Below are 21,344 nucleotides of genomic sequence, written 5' to 3' on the forward strand. Positions count from 1 at the left end.
GGGAGGCAGCACCCGTGTAGAAAAGCATTTGTACTTCAAAGAGGAGGCCAATGAGGTGAAAGGAAATACCCATGGCAAATAGTTTTTATCAGTTGCAGAATTTCACAGAGCAATATTGCTGGGAGAGAAAAGGCGCCACCTGAGGGAGGCACTCTCCACAAAACTACCTAGGGCAGGAGCCAGGTTGCCCCCAGGCACTAGGCGTGTCAGGCCTCAGCATTGTAAGGAGAGTTCACTGAAGTCCCTGAGTGAAGTTTTCTCCGCTGTCCTATGTCTACGTTCCTAAAATTTACTCTGTGGTTTCTGATGATCCTGGGTTATGAAAGGCCACTATTCATCGTTCTCCTTACACTCGTGCGCCTCCATCGACCTTAAAAGAAAGGGAGATTCATTCCCCTGCACCTCCACCAAAAAAAAAAAAAAAGAAAGGGAGGACACGCAACTGCTGGCAGGTAAATTCAGCAAACTTTGTCTCAACCCAAAAGAGACAGCTCTGTGGTGACCCGTCTTCCACGGTAAAACATTTCCTAGCCAATAAGGAATCTTCCCATCGCAATGACAATATGAGAGAATTGCCGCCGATGGATTTGCCGCTGTGCCTACAAACATCATCTTGAGGCCATACAGTAGTGAAGCACGGGAACCCATGCGCTTCACCCTTTACGCTAGACCAGTGAAACTCAGAGAAGCACTATTGACTTTTGAGACATGACGTTGCTGGAAGCATCAGTGTACAGAGGCATGGGAACCTCGACGGAGCTTCTTCGTGTGAATAAAACGCAGGCTGAACTTCATGGCAGGTTCCAGATTCTCAGGAATTCCACGGGCTGTATTGCTCAGAGGTAGAACCCAATGCTTAGGGCACATTTGAACTGAAAAATCTTGCTGGACTCACGGCTTTCCCAAAGACCCAAGGTTCTCAAAGAGCGAGGGTAAGTTTGACGGAAAAACAAACTGCCGGTGGCGCCTTTTTGCCTTGAAACCGGCAAGGAGCAAGATTTTCCTTAAACCATGAATCTCAGAAACATTGTGATCGTGAAGGAAAACCAGGGAGAGCAGATGTACTTCCAATAATCCTACACTTCAATGAAACCTCAAACCTAAATCCTATATTAAAACCAACCCTAATCCTAGCCCTAACCTAGGTCAAAACCTAGCCCTAGGTCTAAACCTAAAAAGAGGTGTAACCCTAAGCCTAGGTGTAATTCTGTAGACTCCTAACCTTAAACTGAACCCTAACCTAAGGCTCAGCCTAAACCAAGCCCTAACCCTAACCATATGTCTACCCTAAGGCTAAGCCTAATCCTAACCCCAAATCTGATGTGAACATGCAGCTCCCCCTACAACTAACCTTACTCCTAACCGTCACCCTTCGCCTGAACCTAACTTAACTCTATCCATCACCTTCAATCCAAGCCTCCATATCACCTTTATTGTAATCCAATCACTTAAACTAGACAGAGAGCTAAACTTATCCACAACCAAAACGGATGTAACACACAAGCCGCAAGCCTGACCCCAACTCTTAACCTCACACACTTTCTATCCCTCACACAAATATTAACCCCAACCCATACCTAAAGAGTCAAGTTCACCATAAGCCTAAATGAGACAATAGGTTCATTCATCCTTAAGCACTAAACCCTACTCTTACCTTCAACCTCACACTCACCCTACAATAGATCCATAACCTTACCATAAACCGAATACTCACGCAGCAGTAACTCTAACCTGAACTCTAACAATGTCTCTAAAAATGGCCACATGCTTGTACCTATGCCCATCTAAAGTTAAGGCTATACCGAAATCTTCTGTCCCACTATTTTGCAGCATTTAAAGAAGTACACTGGGAAAGATTTTTCTGCAAGGAAGAAACTGCAGGCGGAGTGGCTGAACTGAGAATACAATGCTGCACGAGCTCTTTGCCCTCAGATGTGGAAGTGTCAACAGTTGGCACTATAAAGAAACGGGAGTTTAATAAGTGATCATCAACCCCTGTGAATTCCCTTTGTTCTAGACGCCTGAAATAAAGAGTTGTCCTGAGTCACATAAACCTCCACAGGGTGGTCTTAACGTGGCGCGGGAACATGCAGGTATAAGAGAATTCCGAAGAAAGCTGAACATCCACAATTGAATGGCCATTGCTAGAAATGAAGTTGCAGCCGGATCGGACTGGGAAACTTAAGCTTCCATTAGACAATGAAGATGTTAGAATCTGGTAGGTCCACAATTCACGGTTTCTTTAGATCCATGAAATTCCTTGTTGAATTTTAGTCAGAAAATGAAAACTCCGGAGCCTCTGTTCAGCAAGCCCGGGTGTAGCTCCCATAGGCACACTGGTGCTCCTCTAGAATTTGGATAAAAATCTTTTTCAGGAGAATAAGGAACCTTGATCAAGCCAGGTGGGTTTTGACAAAAGAATTGCTGCCTGTGCCAGGTATACTGACAAGCACCCAGCTGTGCCAGTCCAGCATGTATTCAGCACAGGAATCTGCATCCATTGAGCCAAGACAAAGGAAAGCTCAGGGAGGCAGCACCCATGTAGAAAAGCATTTGTACTTCAAAGAGGAGGTCAATGAGGTGAAAGGAAAAACCCATGGCAAATAGTTTTTATCAGTTGCAGAATTTCACAGAGCAATATTGCTGGGAGAGAAAAGGCACCACCTGAGGGAGGCACTCTCCACAAAACTACCTAGGGCAGGAGCCAGGTTGCCCCCAGGCACTAGGCGTGTCAGGCCTCAGCATTGTAAGGAGAGTTCACTGAAGTCCCTGAGTGAAGTTTTCTCCGCTGTCCTATGTCTACGTTCCTAAAATTTACTCTGTGGTTTCTGATGATCCTGGGTTATGAAAGGCCACTATTCATCGTTCTCCTTACACTCGTGCGCCTCCATCGACCTTAAAAGAAAGGGAGATTCATTCCCCTGCACCTCCACAAAAAAAAAAAAAAAAAAGAAAGAAAGAAAGGGAGGACACGCAACTGCTGGCAGGTAAATTCAGCAAACTTTGTCTCAACCCAAAAGAGACAGCTCTGTGGTGACCCGTCTTCCACGGTAAAACATTTCCTAGCCAATAAGGAATCTTCCCATCGCAATGACAATATGAGAGAATTGCCACCGATGGATTTGCCGCTGTGCCTACAAACATCATCTTGAGGCCATACAGTAGTGAAGCACGGGAACCCAGGCACTTCACCCTTTACGCTAGACCAGTGAAACTCAGAGAAGCACTATTGACTTTTGAGACATGACGTTGCTGGAAGCATCAGTGTACAGAGGCATGGGAACCTCGAAGGAGCTTCTTCGTGTGAATAAAACGCAGGCTGAACTTCATGGCAGGTTCCAGATTCTCAGGAATTCCACGGGCTGTATTGCTCAGAGGTAGAACCCAATGCTTAGGGCACATTTGAACTGAAAAATCTTGCTGGACTCACGGCTTTCCCAAAGACCCAAGGTTCTCAAAGAGCGAGGGTAAGTTTGACGGAAAAACAAACTGCCGGTGGCGCCTTTTTGCCTTGAAACCGGCAAGGAGCAAGATTTTCCTTAAACCATGAATCTCAGAAACATTGTGATCGTGAAGGAAAACCAGGGAGAGCAGATGTACTTCCAATAATCCTACACTTCAATGAAACCTCAAACCTAAATCCTATATTAAAACCAACCCTAATCCTAGCCCTAACCTAGGTCAAAACCTAGCCCTAGGTCTAAACCTAAAAAGAGGTGTAACCCTAAGCCTAGGTGTAATTCTGTAGACTCCTAACCTTAAACTGAACCCTAACCTAAGGCTCAGCCTAAACCAAGCCCTAACCCTAACCATATGTCTACCCTAAGGCTAAGCCTAATCCTAACCCCAAATCTGATGTGAACATGCAGCTCCCCCTACAACTAACCTTACTCCTAACCGTCACCCTTCGCCTGAACCTAACTTAACTCTATCCATCACCTTCAATCCAAGCCTCCATATCACCTTTATTGTAATCCAATCCTTTAAACTAGACAGAGAGCTAAACTTATCCACAACCAAAACGGATGTAACACACAAGCCGCAAGCCTGACCCCAACTCTTAACCTCACACACTTTCTATCCCTCACACAAATATTAACCCCAACCCATACCTAAAGAGTCAAGTTCACCATAAGCCTAAATGAGACAATAGGTTCATTCATCCTTAAGCACTAAACCCTACTCTTACCTTCAACCTCACACTCACCCTACATTTGATCCATAACCTTACCATAAACCGAATACTCACGTAGCAGTAACTCTAACCTGAACTCTAACAATGTCTCTAAAAAAGGCCACATGCTTGTACCTATGCCCATCTAAAGTTAAGGCTATACCGAAATCTTCTGTCCCACTATTTTGCAGCATTTAAAGAAGTACACTGGGAAAGATTTTTCTGCAAGGAAGAAACTGCAGGCGGCGTGGCTGAACTGAGAATACAATGCTGCACGAGCTCTTTGCCCTCAGATGTGGAAGTGTCAACAGTTGGCACTATAAAGAAACGGGAGTTTAATAAGTGATCATCAACCCCTGTGAATTCCCTTTGTTCTAGACGCCTGAAATAAAGAGTTGTCCTGAGTCACATAAACCTCCACCGGGTGGTCTTAACGTGGCGCGGGAACATGCAGGTATAAGAGAATTCCGAAGAAAGCTGAACATCCACAATTGAATGGCCATTGCTAGAAATGAAGTTGCAGCCGGATCGGACTGGGAAACTTAAGCTTCCATTAGACAATGAAGATGTTAGAATCTGGTAGGTCCACAATTCACGGTTTCTTTAGATCCATGAAATTCCTTGTTGAATTTTAGTCAGAAAATGAAAACTCCGGAGCCTCTGTTCAGCAAGCCCGGGTGTAGCTCCCATAGGCACACTGGTGCTCCTCTAGAATTTGGATAAAAATCTTTTTCAGGAGAATAAGGAACCTTGATCAAGCCAGGTGGGTTTTGACAAAAGAATTGCTGCCTGTGCCAGGTATACTGACAAGCACCCAGCTGTGCCAGTCCAGCATGTATTCAGCACAGGAATCTGCATCCATTGAGCCAAGACAAAGGAAAGCTCAGGGAGGCAGCACCCATGTAGAAAAGCATTTGTACTTCAAAGAGGAGGCCAATGCGGTGAAAGGAAATACCCATGGCAAATAGTTTTTATCAGTTGCAGAATTTCACAGAGCAATATTGCTGGGAGAGAAAAGGCACCACCTGAGGGAGGCACTCTCCACAAAACTACCTAGGGCAGGAGCCGGGTTGCCCCCAGGCACTAGGCGTGTCAGGCCTCAGCATTGTAAGGAGAGTTCACTGAAGTCCCTGAGTGAAGTTTTCTCCGCTGTCCTATGTCTACGTTCCTAAAATTTACTCTGTGGTTTCTGATGATCCTGGGTTATGAAAGGCCACTATTCATCGTTCTCCTTACACTCGTGCGCCTCCATCGACCTTAAAAGAAAGGGAGAATCATTCCCCTGCACCTCCACAAAAAAAAAAAAAAAAAAAGAAAGAAAGAAGGGGAGGACACGCAACTGCTGGCAGGTAAATTCAGCAAACTTTGTCTCAACCCAACAGAGACAGCTCTGTGGTGACCCGTCTTCCACGGTAAAACATTTCCTAGCCAATAAGGAATCTTCCCATCGCAATGACAATATGAGAGAATTGCCACCGATGGATTTGCCGCTGTGCCTACAAACATCATCTTGAGGCCATACAGTAGTGAAGCACGGGAACCCAGGCGCTTCACCCTTTACGCTAGACCAGTGAAACTCAGAGAAGCACTATTGACTTTTGAGACATGACGTTGCTGGAAGCATCAGTGTACAGAGGCATGGGAACCTCGAAGGAGCTTCTTCGTGTGAATAAAACGCAGGCTGAACTTCATGGCAGGTTCCAGATTCTCAGGAATTCCACGGGCTGTATTGCTCAGAGGTAGAACCCAATGCTTAGGGCACATTTGAACTGAAAAATCTTGCTGGACTCACGGCTTTCCCAAAGACCCAAGGTTCTCAAAGAGCGAGGGTAAGTTTGAAGGAAAAACAAACTGCCGGTGGCGCCTTTTTGCCTTGAAACCGGCAAGGAGCAAGATTTTCCTTAAACCATGAATCTCAGAAACATTGTGATCGTGACGAAAACCAGGGAGAGCAGATGTACTTCCAATAATCCTACACTTCAATGAAACCTCAAACCTAAATCCTATATTAAAACCAACCCTAATCCTAGCCCTAACCTAGGTCAAAACCTAGCCCTAGGTCTAAACCTAAAAAGAGGTGTAACCCTAAGCCTAGGTGTAATTCTGTAGACTCCTAACCTTAAACTGAACCCTAACCTAAGGCTCAGCCTAAACCAAGCCCTAACCCTAACCATATGTCTACCCTAAGGCTAAGCCTAATCCTAACCCCAAATCTGATGTGAACATGCAGCTCCCCCTACAACTAACCTTACTCCTAACCGTCACCCTTCGCCTGAACCTAACTTAACTCTATCCATCACCTTCAATCCAAGCCTCCATATCACCTTTATTGTAATCCAATCCCTTAAACTAGACAGAGAGCTAAACTTATCCACAACCAAAACGGATGTAACACACAAGCCGCAAGCCTGACCCCAACTCTTAACCTCACACACTTTCTAACCCTCACACAAATATTAACCCCAACCCATACCTAAAGAGTCAAGTTCACCATAAGCCTAAATGAGACAATAGGTTCATTCATCCTTAAGCACTAAACCCTACTCTTACCTTCAACCTCACACTCACCCTACATTTGATCCATAACCTTACCATAAACCGAATACTCACGCAGCAGTAACTCTAACCTGAACTCTAACAATGTCTCTAAAAATGGCCACATGCTTGTACCTATGCCCATCTAAAGTTAAGGCTATACCGAAATCTTCTGTCCCACTATTTTGCAGCATTTAAAGAAGTACACTGGGAAAGATTTTTCTGCAAGGAAGAAACTGCAGGCGGCGTGGCTGAACTGAGAATACAATGCTGCACGAGCTCTTTGCCCTCAGATGTGGAAGTGTCAACAGTTGGCACTCTAAAGAAACGGGAGTTTAATAAGTGATCATCAACCCCTGTGAATTCCCTTTGTTCTAGACGCCTGAAATAAAGAGTTGTCCTGAGTCACATAAACCTCCACCGGGTGGTCTTAACGTGGCGCGGGAACATGCAGGTATAAGAGAATTCCGAAGAAAGCTGAACATCCACAATTGAATGGCCATTGCTAGAAATGAAGTTGCAGCCGGATCGGACTGGGAAACTTAAGCTTCCATTAGACAATGAAGATGTTAGAATCTGGTAGGTCCACAATTCACGGTTTCTTTAGATCCATGAAATTCCTTGTTGAATTTTAGTCAGAAAATGAAAACTCCGGAGCCTCTGTTCAGCAAGCCCGGGTGTAGCTCCCATAGGCACACTGGTGCTCCTCTAGAATTTGGATAAAAATCTTTTTCAGGAGAATAAGGAACCTTGATCAAGCCAGGTGGGTTTTGACAAAAGAATTGCTGCCTGTGCCAGGTATACTGACAAGCACCCAGCTGTGCCAGTCCAGCATGTATTCAGCACAGGAATCTGCATCCATTGAGCCAAGACAAAGGAAAGCTCAGGGAGGCAGCACCCATGTAGAAAAGCATTTGTACTTCAAAGAGGAGGTCAATGAGGTGAAAGGAAATACCCATGGCAAATAGTTTTTATCAGTTGCAGAATTTCACAGAGCAATATTGCTGGGAGAGAAAAGGCACCACCTGAGGGAGGCACTCTCCACAAAACTACCTAGGGCAGGAGCCAGGTTGCCCCCAGGCACTAGGCGTGTCAGGCCTCAGCATTGTAAGGAGAGTTCACTGAAGTCCCTGAGTGAAGTTTTCTCCGCTGTCCTATGTCTACGTTCCTAAAATTTACTCTGTGGTTTCTGATGATCCTGGGTTATGAAAGGCCACTATTCATCGTTCTCCTTACACTCGTGCGCCTCCATCGACCTTAAAAGAAAGGGAGATTCATTCCCCTGCACCTCCACAAAAAAAAAAAAAAAAAAAAAAGAAAGAAAGAAAGGGAGGACACGCAACTGCTGGCAGGTAAATTCAGCAAACTTTGTCTCAACCCAAAAGAGACAGCTCTGTGGTGACCCGTCTTCCACGGTAAAACATTTCCTAGCCAATAAGGAATCTTCCCATCGCAATGACAAAATTAGAGAATTGCCACCGATGGATTTGCCGCTGTGCCTACAAACATCATCTTGAGGCCATACATTAGTGAAGCACGGGAACCCAGGCGCTTCACCCTTTACGCTAGACCAGTGAAACTCAGAGAAGCACTATTGACTTTTGAGACATGACGTTGCTGGAAGCATCAGTGTACAGAGGCATGGGAACCTCGAAGGAGCTTCTTCGTGTGAATAAAACGCAGGCTGAACTTCATGGCAGGTTCCAGATTCTCAGGAATTCCACGGGCTGTATTGCTCAGAGGTAGAACCCAATGCTTAGGGCACATTTGAACTGAAAAATCTTGCTGGACTCACGGCTTTCCCAAAGACCCAAGGTTCTCAAAGAGCGAGGGTAAGTTTGACGGAAAAACAAACTGCCGGTGGCGCCTTTTTGCCTTGAAACCGGCAAGGAGCAAGATTTTCCTTAAACCATGAATCTCAGAAACATTGTGATCGTGAAGGAAAACCAGGGAGAGCAGATGTACTTCCAATAATCCTACACTTCAATGAAACCTCAAACCTAAATCCTATATTAAAACCAACCCTAATCCTAGCCCTAACCTAGGTCAAAACCTAGCCCTAGGTCTAAACCTAAAAAGAGGTGTAACCCTAAGCCTAGGTGTAATTCTGTAGACTCCTAACCTTAAACTGAACCCTAACCTAAGGCTCAGCCTAAACCAAGCCCTAACCCTAACCATATGTCTACCCTAAGGCTAAGCCTAATCCTAACCCCAAATCTGATGTGAACATGCAGCTCCCCCTACAACTAACCTTACTCCTAACCGTCACCCTTCGCCTGAACCTAACTTAACTCTATCCATCACCTTCAATCCAAGCCTCCATATCACCTTTATTGTAATCCAATCCTTTAAACTAGACAGAGAGCTAAACTTATCCACAACCAAAACGGATGTAACACACAAGCCGCAAGCCTGACCCCAACTCTTAACCTCACACACTTTCTATCCCTCACACAAATATTAACCCCAACCCATACCTAAAGAGTCAAGTTCACCATAAGCCTAAATGAGACAATAGGTTCATTCATCCTTAAGCACTAAACCCTACTCTTACCTTCAACCTCACACTCACCCTACATTTGATCCATAACCTTACCATAAACCGAATACTCACGCAGCAGTAACTCTAACCTGAACTCTAACAATGTCTCTAAAAATGGCCACATGCTTGTACCTATGCCCATCTAAAGTTAAGGCTATACCGAAATCTTCTGTCCCACTATTTTGCAGCATTTAAAGAAGTACACTGGGAAAGATTTTTCTGCAAGGAAGAAACTGCAGGCGGCGTGGCTGAACTGAGAATACAATGCTGCACGAGCTCTTTGCCCTCAGATGTGGAAGTGTCAACAGTTGGCACTATAAAGAAACGGGAGTTTAATAAGTGATCATCAACCCCTGTGAATTCCCTTTGTTCTAGACGCCTGAAATAAAGAGTTGTCCTGAGTCACATAAACCTCCACCGGGTGGTCTTAACGTGGCGCGGGAACATGCAGGTATAAGAGAATTCCGAAGAAAGCTGAACATCCACAATTGAATGGCCATTGCTAGAAATGAAGTTGCAGCCGGATCGGACTGGGAAACTTAAGCTTCCATTAGACAATGAAGATGTTAGAATCTGGTAGGTCCACAATTCACGGTTTCTTTAGATCCATGAAATTCCTTGTTGAATTTTAGTCAGAAAATGAAAACTCCGGAGCCTCTGTTCAGCAAGCCTGGGTGTAGCTCCCATAGGCACACTGGTGCTCCTCTAGAATTTGGATAAAAATCTTTTTCAGGAGAATAAGGAACCTTGATCAAGCCAGGTGGGTTTTGACAAAAGAATTGCTGCCTGTGCCAGGTATACTGACAAGCACCCAGCTGTGCCAGTCCAGCATGTATTCAGCACAGGAATCTGCATCCATTGAGCCAAGACAAAGGAAAGCTCAGGGAGGCAGCACCCATGTAGAAAAGCATTTGTACTTCAAAGAGGAGGCCAATGAGGTGAAAGGAAATACCCATGGCAAATAGTTTTTATCAGTTGCAGAATTTCACAGAGCAATATTGCTGGGAGAGAAAAGGCACCACCTGAGGGAGGCACTCTCCACAAAACTACCTAGGGCAGGAGCCAGGTTGCCCCCAGGCACTAGGCGTGTCAGGCCTCAGCATTGTAAGGAGAGTTCACTGAAGTCCCTGAGTGAAGTTTTCTCCGCTGTCCTATGTCTACGTTCCTAAAATTTACTCTGTGGTTTCTGATGATCCTGGGTTATGAAAGGCCACTATTCATCGTTCTCCTTACACTCGTGCGCCTCCATCGACCTTAAAAGAAAGGGAGATTCATTCCCCTGCACCTCCACAAAAAAAAAAAAAAAAAAAGAAAGAAAGAAAGGGAGGACACGCAACTGCTGGCAGGTAAATTCAGCAAACTTTGTCTCAACCCAAAAGAGACAGCTCTGTGGTGACCCGTCTTCCACGGTAAAACATTTCCTAGCCAATAAGGAATCTTCCCATCGCAATGACAATATTAGAGAATTGCCACCGATGGATTTGCCGCTGTGCCTACAAACATCATCTTGAGGCCATACAGTAGTGAAGCACGGGAACCCAGGCGCTTCACCCTTTACGCTAGACCAGTGAAACTCAGAGAAGCACTATTGACTTTTGAGACATGACGTTGCTGGAAGCATCAGTGTACAGAGGCATGGGAACCTCGAAGGAGCTTCTTCGTGTGAATAAAACGCAGGCTGAACTTCATGGCAGGTTCCAGATTCTCAGGAATTCCACGGGCTGTATTGCTCAGAGGTAGAACCCAATGCTTAGGGCACATTTGAACTGAAAAATCTTGCTGGACTCACGGCTTTCCCAAAGACCCAAGGTTCTCAAAGAGCGAGGGTAAGTTTGACGGAAAAACAAACTGCCGGTGGCGCCTTTTTGCCTTGAAACCGGCAAGGAGCAAGATTTTCCTTAAACCATGAATCTCAGAAACATTGTGATCGTGAAGGAAAACCAGGGAGAGCAGATGTACTTCCAATAATCCTACACTTCAATGAAACCTCAAACCTAAATCCTATATTAAAACCAACCCTAATCCTAGCCCTAACCTAGGTCAAAACCTAGCCCTAGGTCTAAACCTAAAAAGAGGTGTAACCCTAAGCCTAGGTGTAATTCTGTAGACTCCTAACCTTAAACTGAACCCTAACCTAAGGCTCAGCCTAAACCAAGCCCTAACCCTAACCATATGTCTACCCTAAGGCTAAGCCTAATCCTAACCCCAAATCTGATGTGAACATGCAGCTCCCCCTACAACTAACCTTACTCCTAACCGTCACCCTTCGCCTGAACCTAACTTAACTCTATCCATCACCTTCAATCCAAGCCTCCATATCACCTTTATTGTAATCCAATCCTTTAAACTAGACAGAGAGCTAAACTTATCCACAACCAAAACGGATGTAACACACAAGCCGCAAGCCTGACCCCAACTCTTAACCTCACACACTTTCTATCCCTCACACAAATATTAACCCCAACCCATACCTAAAGAGTCAAGTTCACCATAAGCCTAAATGAGACAATAGGTTCATTCATCCTTAAGCACTAAACCCTACTCTTACCTTCAACCTCACACTCACCCTACATTTGATCCATAACCTTACCATAAACCGAATACTCACGCAGCAGTAACTCTAACCTGAACTCTAACAATGTCTCTAAAAATGGCCACATGCTTGTACCTATGCCCATCTAAAGTTAAGGCTATACCGAAATCTTCTGTCCCACTATTTTGCAGCATTTAAAGAAGTACACTGGGAAAGATTTTTCTGCAAGGAAGAAACTGCAGGCGGCGTGGCTGAACTGAGAATACAATGCTGCACGAGCTCTTTGCCCTCAGATGTGGAAGTGTCAACAGTTGGCACTATAAAGAAACGGGAGTTTAATAAGTGATCATCAACCCCTGTGAATTCCCTTTGTTCTAGACGCCTGAAATAAAGAGTTGTCCTGAGTCACATAAACCTCCACCGGGTGGTCTTAACGTGGCGCGGGAACATGCAGGTATAAGAGAATTCCGAAGAAAGCTGAACATCCACAATTGAATGGCCATTGCTAGAAATGAAGTTGCAGCCGGATCGGACTGGGAAACTTAAGCTTCCATTAGACAATGAAGATGTTAGAATCTGGTAGGTCCACAATTCACGGTTTCTTTAGATCCATGAAATTCCTTGTTGAATTTTAGTCAGAAAATGAAAACTCCGGAGCCTCTGTTCAGCAAGCCTGGGTGTAGCTCCCATAGGCACACTGGTGCTCCTCTAGAATTTGGATAAAAATCTTTTTCAGGAGAATAAGGAACCTTGATCAAGCCAGGTGGGTTTTGACAAAAGAATTGCTGCCTGTGCCAGGTATACTGACAAGCACCCAGCTGTGCCAGTCCAGCATGTATTCAGCACAGGAATCTGCATCCATTGAGCCAAGACAAAGGAAAGCTCAGGGAGGCAGCACCCCTGTAGAAAAGCATTTGTACTTCAAAGAGGAGGCCAATGAGGTGAAAGGAAATACCCATGGCAAATAGTTTTTATCAGTTGCAGAATTTCACAGAGCAATATTGCTGGGAGAGAAAAGGCACCACCTGAGGGAGGCACTCTCCACAAAATTACCTAGGGCAGGAGCCAGGTTGCCCCCAGGCACTAGGCGTGTCAGGCCTCAGCATTGTAAGGAGAGTTCACTGAAGTCCCTGAGTGAAGTTTTCTCCGCTGTCCTATGTCTACGTTCCTAAAATTTACTCTGTGGTTTCTGATGATCCTGGGTTATGAAAGGCCACTATTCATCGTTCTCCTTACACTCGTGCGCCTCCATCGACCTTAAAAGAAAGGGAGATTCATTCCCCTGCACCTCCACAAAAAAAAAAAAAAAAAAAGAAAGAAAGAAAGGGAGGACACGCAACTGCTGGCAGGTAAATTCAGCAAACTTTGTCTCAACCCAAAAGAGACAGCTCTGTGGTGACCCGTCTTCCACGGTAAAACATTTCCTAGCCAATAAGGAATCTTCCCATCGCAATGACAATATTAGAGAATTGCCACCGATGGATTTGCCGCTGTGCCTACAAACATCATCTTGAGGCCATACAGTAGTGAAGCACGGGAACCCAGGCGCTTCACCCTTTACGCTAGACCAGTGAAACTCAGAGAAGCACTATTGACTTTTGAGACATGACGTTGCTGGAAGCATCAGTGTACAGAGGCATGGGAACCTCGAAGGAGCTTCTTCGTGTGAATAAAACGCAGGCTGAACTTCATGGCAGGTTCCAGATTCTCAGGAATTCCACGGGCTGTATTGCTCAGAGGTAGAACCCAATGCTTAGGGCACATTTGAACTGAAAAATCTTGCTGGACTCACGGCTTTCCCAAAGACCCAAGGTTCTCAAAGAGCGAGGGTAAGTTTGACGGAAAAACAAACTGCCGGTGGCGCCTTTTTGCCTTGAAACCGGCAAGGAGCAAGATTTTCCTTAAACCATGAATCTCAGAAACATTGTGATCGTGAAGGAAAACCAGGGAGAGCAGATGTACTTCCAATAATCCTACACTTCAATGAAACCTCAAACCTAAATCCTATATTAAAACCAACCCTAATCCTAGCCCTAACCTAGGTCAAAACCTAGCCCTAGGTCTAAACCTAAAAAGAGGTGTAACCCTAAGCCTAGGTGTAATTCTGTAGACTCCTAACCTTAAACTGAACCCTAACCTAAGGCTCAGCCTAAACCAAGCCCTAACCCTAACCATATGTCTACCCTAAGGCTAAGCCTAATCCTAACCCCAAATCTGATGTGAACATGCAGCTCCCCCTACAACTAACCTTACTCCTAACCGTCACCCTTCGCCTGAACCTAACTTAACTCTATCCATCACCTTCAATCCAAGCCTCCATATCACCTTTATTGTAATCCAATCCTTTAAACTAGACAGAGAGCTAAACTTATCCACAACCAAAACGGATGTAACACACAAGCCGCAAGCCTGACCCCAACTCTTAACCTCACACACTTTCTATCCCTCACACAAATATTAACCCCAACCCATACCTAAAGAGTCAAGTTCACCATAAGCCTAAATGAGACAATAGGTTCATTCATCCTTAAGCACTAAACCCTACTCTTACCTTCAACCTCACACTCACCCTACATTTGATCCATAACCTTACCATAAAACGAATACTCACGCAGCAGTAACTCTAACCTGAACTCTAACTATGTCTCTAAAAATGGCCACATGCTTGTACCTATGCCCATCTAAAGTTAAGGCTATACCGAAATCTTCTGTCCCACTATTTTGCAGCATTTAAAGAAGTACACTGGGAAAGATTTTTCTGCAAGGAAGAAACTGCAGGCGGCGTGGCTGAACTGAGAATACAATGCTGCACGAGCTCTTTGCCCTCAGATGTGGAAGTGTCAACAGTTGGCACTATAAAGAAACGGGAGTTTAATAAGTGATCATCAACCCCTGTGAATTCCCTTTGTTCTAGACGCCTGAAATAAAGAGTTGTCCTGAGTCACATAAACCTCCACCGGGTGGTCTTAACGTGGCGCGGGAACATGCAGGTATAAGAGAATTCCGAAGAAAGCTGAACATCCACAATTGAATGGCCATTGCTAGAAATGAAGTTGCAGCCGGATCGGACTGGGAAACTTAAGCTTCCATTAGACAATGAAGATGTTAGAATCTGGTAGGTCCACAATTCACGGTTTCTTTAGATCCATGAAATTCCTTGTTGAATTTTAGTCAGAAAATGAAAACTCCGGAGCCTCTGTTCAGCAAGCCCGGGTGTAGCTCCCATAGGCACACTGGTGCTCCTCTAGAATTTGGATAAAAATCTTTTTCAGGAGAATAAGGAACCTTGATCAAGCCAGGTGGGTTTTGACAAAAGAATTGCTGCCTGTGCCAGGTATACTGACAAGCACCCAGCTGTGCCAGTCCAGCATGTATTCAGCACAGGAATCTGCATCCATTGAGCCAAGACAAAGGAAAGCTCAGGGAGGCAGCACCCGTGTAGAAAAGCATTTGTACTTCAAAGAGGAGGCCAATGAGGTGAAAGGAAATACCCATGGCAAATAGTTTTTATCAGTTGCAGAATTTCACAGAGCAATATTGCTGGGAGAGAAAAGGCGCCACCTGAGGGAGGCACTCTCCACAAAACTACCTAGGGCAGGAGCCAGGTTGCCCCCAGGCACTAGGCGTGTCAGGCCTCAGCATTGTAAGGAGAGTTCACTGAAGTCCCTGAGTGAAGTTTTCTCCGCTGTCCTATGTCTACGTTCCTAAAATTTACTCTGTGGTTTCTGATGATCCTGGGTTATGAAAGGCCACTATTCATCGTTCTCCTTACACTCGTGCGCCTCCATCGACCTTAAAAGAAAGGGAGATTCATTCCCCTGCACCTCCACCAAAAAAAAAAAAAAAGAAAGGGAGGACACGCAACTGCTGGCAGGTAAATTCAGCAAACTTTGTCTCAACCCAAAAGAGACAGCTCTGTGGTGACCCGTCTTCCACGGTAAAACATTTCCTAGCCAATAAGGAATCTTCCCATCGCAATGACAATATGAGAGAATTGCCGCCGATGGATTTGCCGCTGTGCCTACAAACATCATCTTGAGGCCATACAGTAGTGAAGCACGGGAACCCATGCGCTTCACCCTTTACGCTAGACCAGTGAAACTCAGAGAAGCACTATTGACTTTTGAGACATGACGTTGCTGGAAGCATCAGTGTACAGAGGCATGGGAACCTCGACGGAGCTTCTTCGTGTGAATAAAACGCAGGCTGAACTTCATGGCAGGTTCCAGATTCTCAGGAATTCCACGGGCTGTATTGCTCAGAGGTAGAACCCAATGCTTAGGGCACATTTGAACTGAAAAATCTTGCTGGACTCACGGCTTTCCCAAAGACCCAAGGTTCTCAAAGAGCGAGGGTAAGTTTGACGGAAAAACAAACTGCCGGTGGCGCCTTTTTGCCTTGAAACCGGCAAGGAGCAAGATTTTCCTTAAACCATGAATCTCAGAAACATTGTGATCGTGAAGGAAAACCAGGGAGAGCAGATGTACTTCCAATAATCCTACACTTCAATGAAACCTCAAACCTAAATCCTATATTAAAACCAACCCTAATCCTAGCCCTAACCTAGGTCAAAACCTAGCCCTAGGTCTAAACCTAAAAAGAGGTGTAACCCTAAGCCTAGGTGTAATTCTGTAGACTCCTAACCTTAAACTGAACCCTAACCTAAGGCTCAGCCTAAACCAAGCCCTAACCCTAACCATATGTCTACCCTAAGGCTAAGCCTAATCCTAACCCCAAATCTGATGTGAACATGCAGCTCCCCCTACAACTAACCTTACTCCTAACCGTCACCCTTCGCCTGAACCTAACTTAACTCTATCCATCACCTTCAATCCAAGCCTCCATATCACCTTTATTGTAATCCAATCACTTAAACTAGACAGAGAGCTAAACTTATCCACAACCAAAACGGATGTAACACACAAGCCGCAAGCCTGACCCCAACTCTTAACCTCACACACTTTCTATCCCTCACACAAATATTAACCCCAACCCATACCTAAAGAGTCAAGTTCACCATAAGCCTAAATGAGACAATAGGTTCATTCATCCTTAAGCACTAAACCCTACTCTTACCTTCAACCTCACACTCACCCTACAATAGATCCATAACCTTACCATAAACCGAATACTCACGCAGCAGTAACTCTAACCTGAACTCTAACAATGTCTCTAAAAATGGCCACATGCTTGTACCTATGCCCATCTAAAGTTAAGGCTATACCGAAATCTTCTGTCCCACTATTTTGCAGCATTTAAAGAAGTACACTGGGAAAGATTTTTCTGCAAGGAAGAAACTGCAGGCGGAGTGGCTGAACTGAGAATACAATGCTGCACGAGCTCTTTGCCCTCAGATGTGGAAGTGTCAACAGTTGGCACTATAAAGAAACGGGAGTTTAATAAGTGATCATCAACCCCTGTGAATTCCCTTTGTTCTAGACGCCTGAAATAAACAGTTGTCCTGAGTCACATAAACCTCCACAGGGTGGTCTTAACGTGGCGCGGGAACATGCAGGTATAAGAGAATTCCGAAGAAAGCTGAACATCCACAATTGAATGGCCATTGCTAGAAATGAAGTTGCAGCCGGATCGGACTGGGAAACTTAAGCTTCCATTAGACAATGAAGATGTTAGAATCTGGTAGGTCCACAATTCACGGTTTCTTTAGATCCATGAAATTCCTTGTTGAATTTTAGTCAGAAAATGAAAACTCCGGAACCTCTGTTCAGCAAGCCCGGGTGTAGCTCCCATAGGCACACTGGTGCTCCTCTAGAATTTGGATAAAAATCTTTTTCAGGAGAATAAGGAACCTTGATCAAGCCAGGTGGGTTTTGACAAAAGAATTGCTGCCTGTGCCAGGTATACTGACAAGCACCCAGCTGTGCCAGTCCAGCATGTATTCAGCACAGGAATCTGCATCCATTGAGCCAAGACAAAGGAAAGCTCAGGGAGGCAGCACCCGTGTAGAAAAGCATTTGCACTTCAAAGAGGAGGCCAATGAGGTGAAAGGAAATACCCATGGCAAATAGTTTTTATCAGTTGCAGAATTTCACAGAGCAATATTGCTGGGAGAGAAAAGGCACCACCTGAGGGAGGCATTCTCCACAAAACTACCTAGGGCAGGAGCCAGGTTGCCCCCAGGCACTAGGCGTGTCAGGCCTCAGCATTGTAAGGAGAGTTCACTGAAGTCCCTGAGTGAAGTTTTCTCCGCTGTCCTATGTCTACGTTCCTAAAATTTACTCTGTGGTTTCTGATGATCCTGGGTTATGAAAGGCCACTATTCATCGTTCTCCTTCCACTCGTGCGCCTCCATTGACCTTAAAAGAAAGGGAGATTCATTCCCCTGCACCTCCACCAAAAAAAAAAAAAAAAAAAAAGAAAGGGAGGACACGCAACTGCTGGCAGGTAAATTCAGCAAACTTTGTCTCAACCCAAAAGAGACAGCTCTGTGGTGACCCGTCTTCCACGGTAAAACATTTCCTAGCCAATAAGGAATCTTCCCATCGCAATGACAATATGAGAGAATTGCCGCCGATGGATTTGCCGCTGTGCCTACAAACATCATCTTGAGGCCATACAGTAGTGAAGCACGGGAACCCAGGCGCTTCACCCTTTACGCTAGACCAGTGAAACTCAGAGAAGCACTATTGACTTTTGAGACATGACGTTGCTGGAAGCATCAGTGTACAGAGTCATGGGAACCTCGAAGGAGCTTCTTCGTGTGAATAAAACGCAGGCTGAACTTCATGGCAGGTTCCAGATTCTCAGGAATTCCACGGGCTGTATTGCTCAGAGGTAGAACCCAATGCTTAGGGCACATTTGAACTGAAAAATCTTGCTGGACTCACGGCTTTCCCAAAGACCCAAGGTTCTCAAAGAGCGAGGGTAAGTTTGACGGAAAAACAAACTGCCGGTGGCGCCTTTTTGCCTTGAAACCGGCAAGGAGCAAGATTTTCCTTAAACCATGAATCTCAGAAACATTGTGATCGTGAAGGAAAACCAGGGAGAGCAGATGTACTTCCAATAATCCTACACTTCAATGAAACCTCAAACCTAAATCCTATATTAAAACCAACCCTAATCCTAGCCCTAACCTAGGTCAAAACCTAGCCCTAGGTCTAAACCTAAAAAGAGGTGTAACCCTAAGCCTAGGTGTAATTCTGTAGACTCCTAACCTTAAACTGAACCCTAACCTAAGGCTCAGCCTAAACCAAGCCCTAACCCTAACCATATGTCTACCCTAAGGCTAAGCCTAATCCTAACCCCAAATCTGATGTGAACATGCAGCTCCCCCTACAACTAACCTTACTCCTAACCGTCACCCTTCGCCTGAACCTAACTTAACTCTATCCATCACCTTCAATCCAAGCCTCCATATCACCTTTATTGTAATCCAATCACTTAAACTAGACAGAGAGCTAAACTTATCCACAACCAAAACGGATGTAACACACAAGCCACAAGCCTGACCCCAACTCTTAACCTCACACACTTTCTATCCCTCACACAAATATTAACCCCAACCCATACCTAAAGAGTCAAGTTCACCATAAGCCTAAATGAGACAATAGGTTCATTCATCCTTAAGCACTAAACCCTACTCTTACCTTCAACCTCACACTCACCCTACAATAGATCCATAACCTTACCATAAACCGAATACTCACGCAGCAGTAACTCTAACCTGAACTCTAACAATGTCTCTAAAAATGGCCACATGCTTGTACCTATGCCCATCTAAAGTTAAGGCTATACCGAAATCTTCTGTCCCACTATTTTGCAGCATTTAAAGAAGTACACTGGGAAAGATTTTTCTGCAAGGAAGAAACTGCAGGCGGAGTGGCTGAACTGAGAATACAATGCTGCACGAGCTCTTTGCCCTCAGATGTGGAAGTGTCAACAGTTGGCACTATAAAGAAACGGGAGTTTAATAAGTGATCATCAACCCCTGTGAATTCCCTTTGTTCTAGACGCCTGAAATAAACAGTTGTCCTGAGTCACATAAACCTCCACAGGGTGGTCTTAACGTGGCGCGGGAACATGCAGGTATAAGAGAATTCCGAAGAAAGCTGAACATCCACAATTGAATGGCCATTGCTAGAAATGAAGTTGCAGCCGGATCGGACTGGGAAACTTAAGCTTCCATTAGACAATGAAGATGTTAGAATCTGGTAGGTCCACAATTCACGGTTTCTTTAGATCCATGAAATTCCTTGTTGAATTTTAGTCAGAAAATGAAAACTCCGGAGCCTCTGTTCAGCAAGCCCGGGTGTAGCTCCCATAGGCACACTGGTGCTCCTCTAGAATTTGGATAAAAATCTTTTTCAGGAGAATAAGGAACCTTGATCAAGCCAGGTGGGTTTTGACAAAAGAATTGCTGCCTGTGCCAGGTATACTGACAAGCACCCAGCTGTGCCAGTCCAGCATGTATTCAGCACAGGAATCTGCATCCATTGAGCCAAGACAAAGGAAAGCTCAGGGAGGCAGCACCCGTGTAGAAAAGCATTTGTACTTCAAAGAGGAGGCCAATGAGGTGAAAGGAAATACCCATGGCAAATAGATTTTATCAGTTGCAGAATTTCACAGAGCAATATTGCTGGGAGAGAAAAGGCACCACCTGAGGGAGGCACTCTCCACAAAACTACCTAGGGCAGGAGCCAGGTTGCCCCCAGGCACTAGGCGTGTCAGGCCTCAGCATTGTAAGGAGAGTTCACTGAAGTCCCTGAGTGAAGTTTTCTCCGCTGTCCTATGTCTACGTTACTAAAATTTACTCTGTGGTTTCTGATGATCCTGGGTTATGAAAGGCCACTATTCATCGTTCTCCTTACACTCGTTCGCCTCCATCGACCTTAAAAGAAAGGGAGATTCATTCCCCTGCACCTCCACCAAAAAAAAAAAAAAAAAAAAAAGAAAGGGAGGACACGCAACTGCTGGCAGGTAAATTCAGCAAACTTTGTCTCAACCCAAAAGAGACAGCTCTGTGGTGACCCGTCTTCCACGGTAAAACATTTCCTAGCCAATAAGGAATCTTCCCATCGCAATGACAATATGAGAGAATTGCCGCCGATGGATTTGCCGCTGTGCCTACAAACATCATCTTGAGGCCATACAGTAGTGAAGCACGGGAACCCAGGCGCTTCACCCTTTACGCTAGACCAGTGAAACTCAGAGAAGCACTATTGACCTGTGAGACATGACGTTGCTGGAAGCATCAGTGTACAGAGGCATGGGAACCTCGACGGAGCTTCTTCGTGTGAATAAAACGCAGGCTGAACTTCATGGCAGGTTCCAGATTCTCAGGAATTCCACGGGCTGTATTGCTCAGAGGTAGAACCCAATGCTTAGGGCACATTTGAACTGAAAAATCTTGCTGGACTCACGGCTTTCCCAAAGACCCAAGGTTCTCAAAGAGCGAGGGTAAGTTTGACGGAAAAACAAACTGCCGGTGGCGCCTTTTTGCCTTGAAACCGGCAAGGAGCAAGATTTTCCTTAAACCATGAATCTCAGAAACATTGTGATCGTGAAGGAAAACCAGGGAGAGCAGATGTACTTCCAATAAT

This window comes from Tenrec ecaudatus, chromosome 14 (genome assembly GCF_050624435.1).
Source record: "Tenrec ecaudatus isolate mTenEca1 chromosome 14, mTenEca1.hap1, whole genome shotgun sequence".
Taxonomy (NCBI): Eukaryota; Metazoa; Chordata; class Mammalia; order Afrosoricida; family Tenrecidae; genus Tenrec; species Tenrec ecaudatus.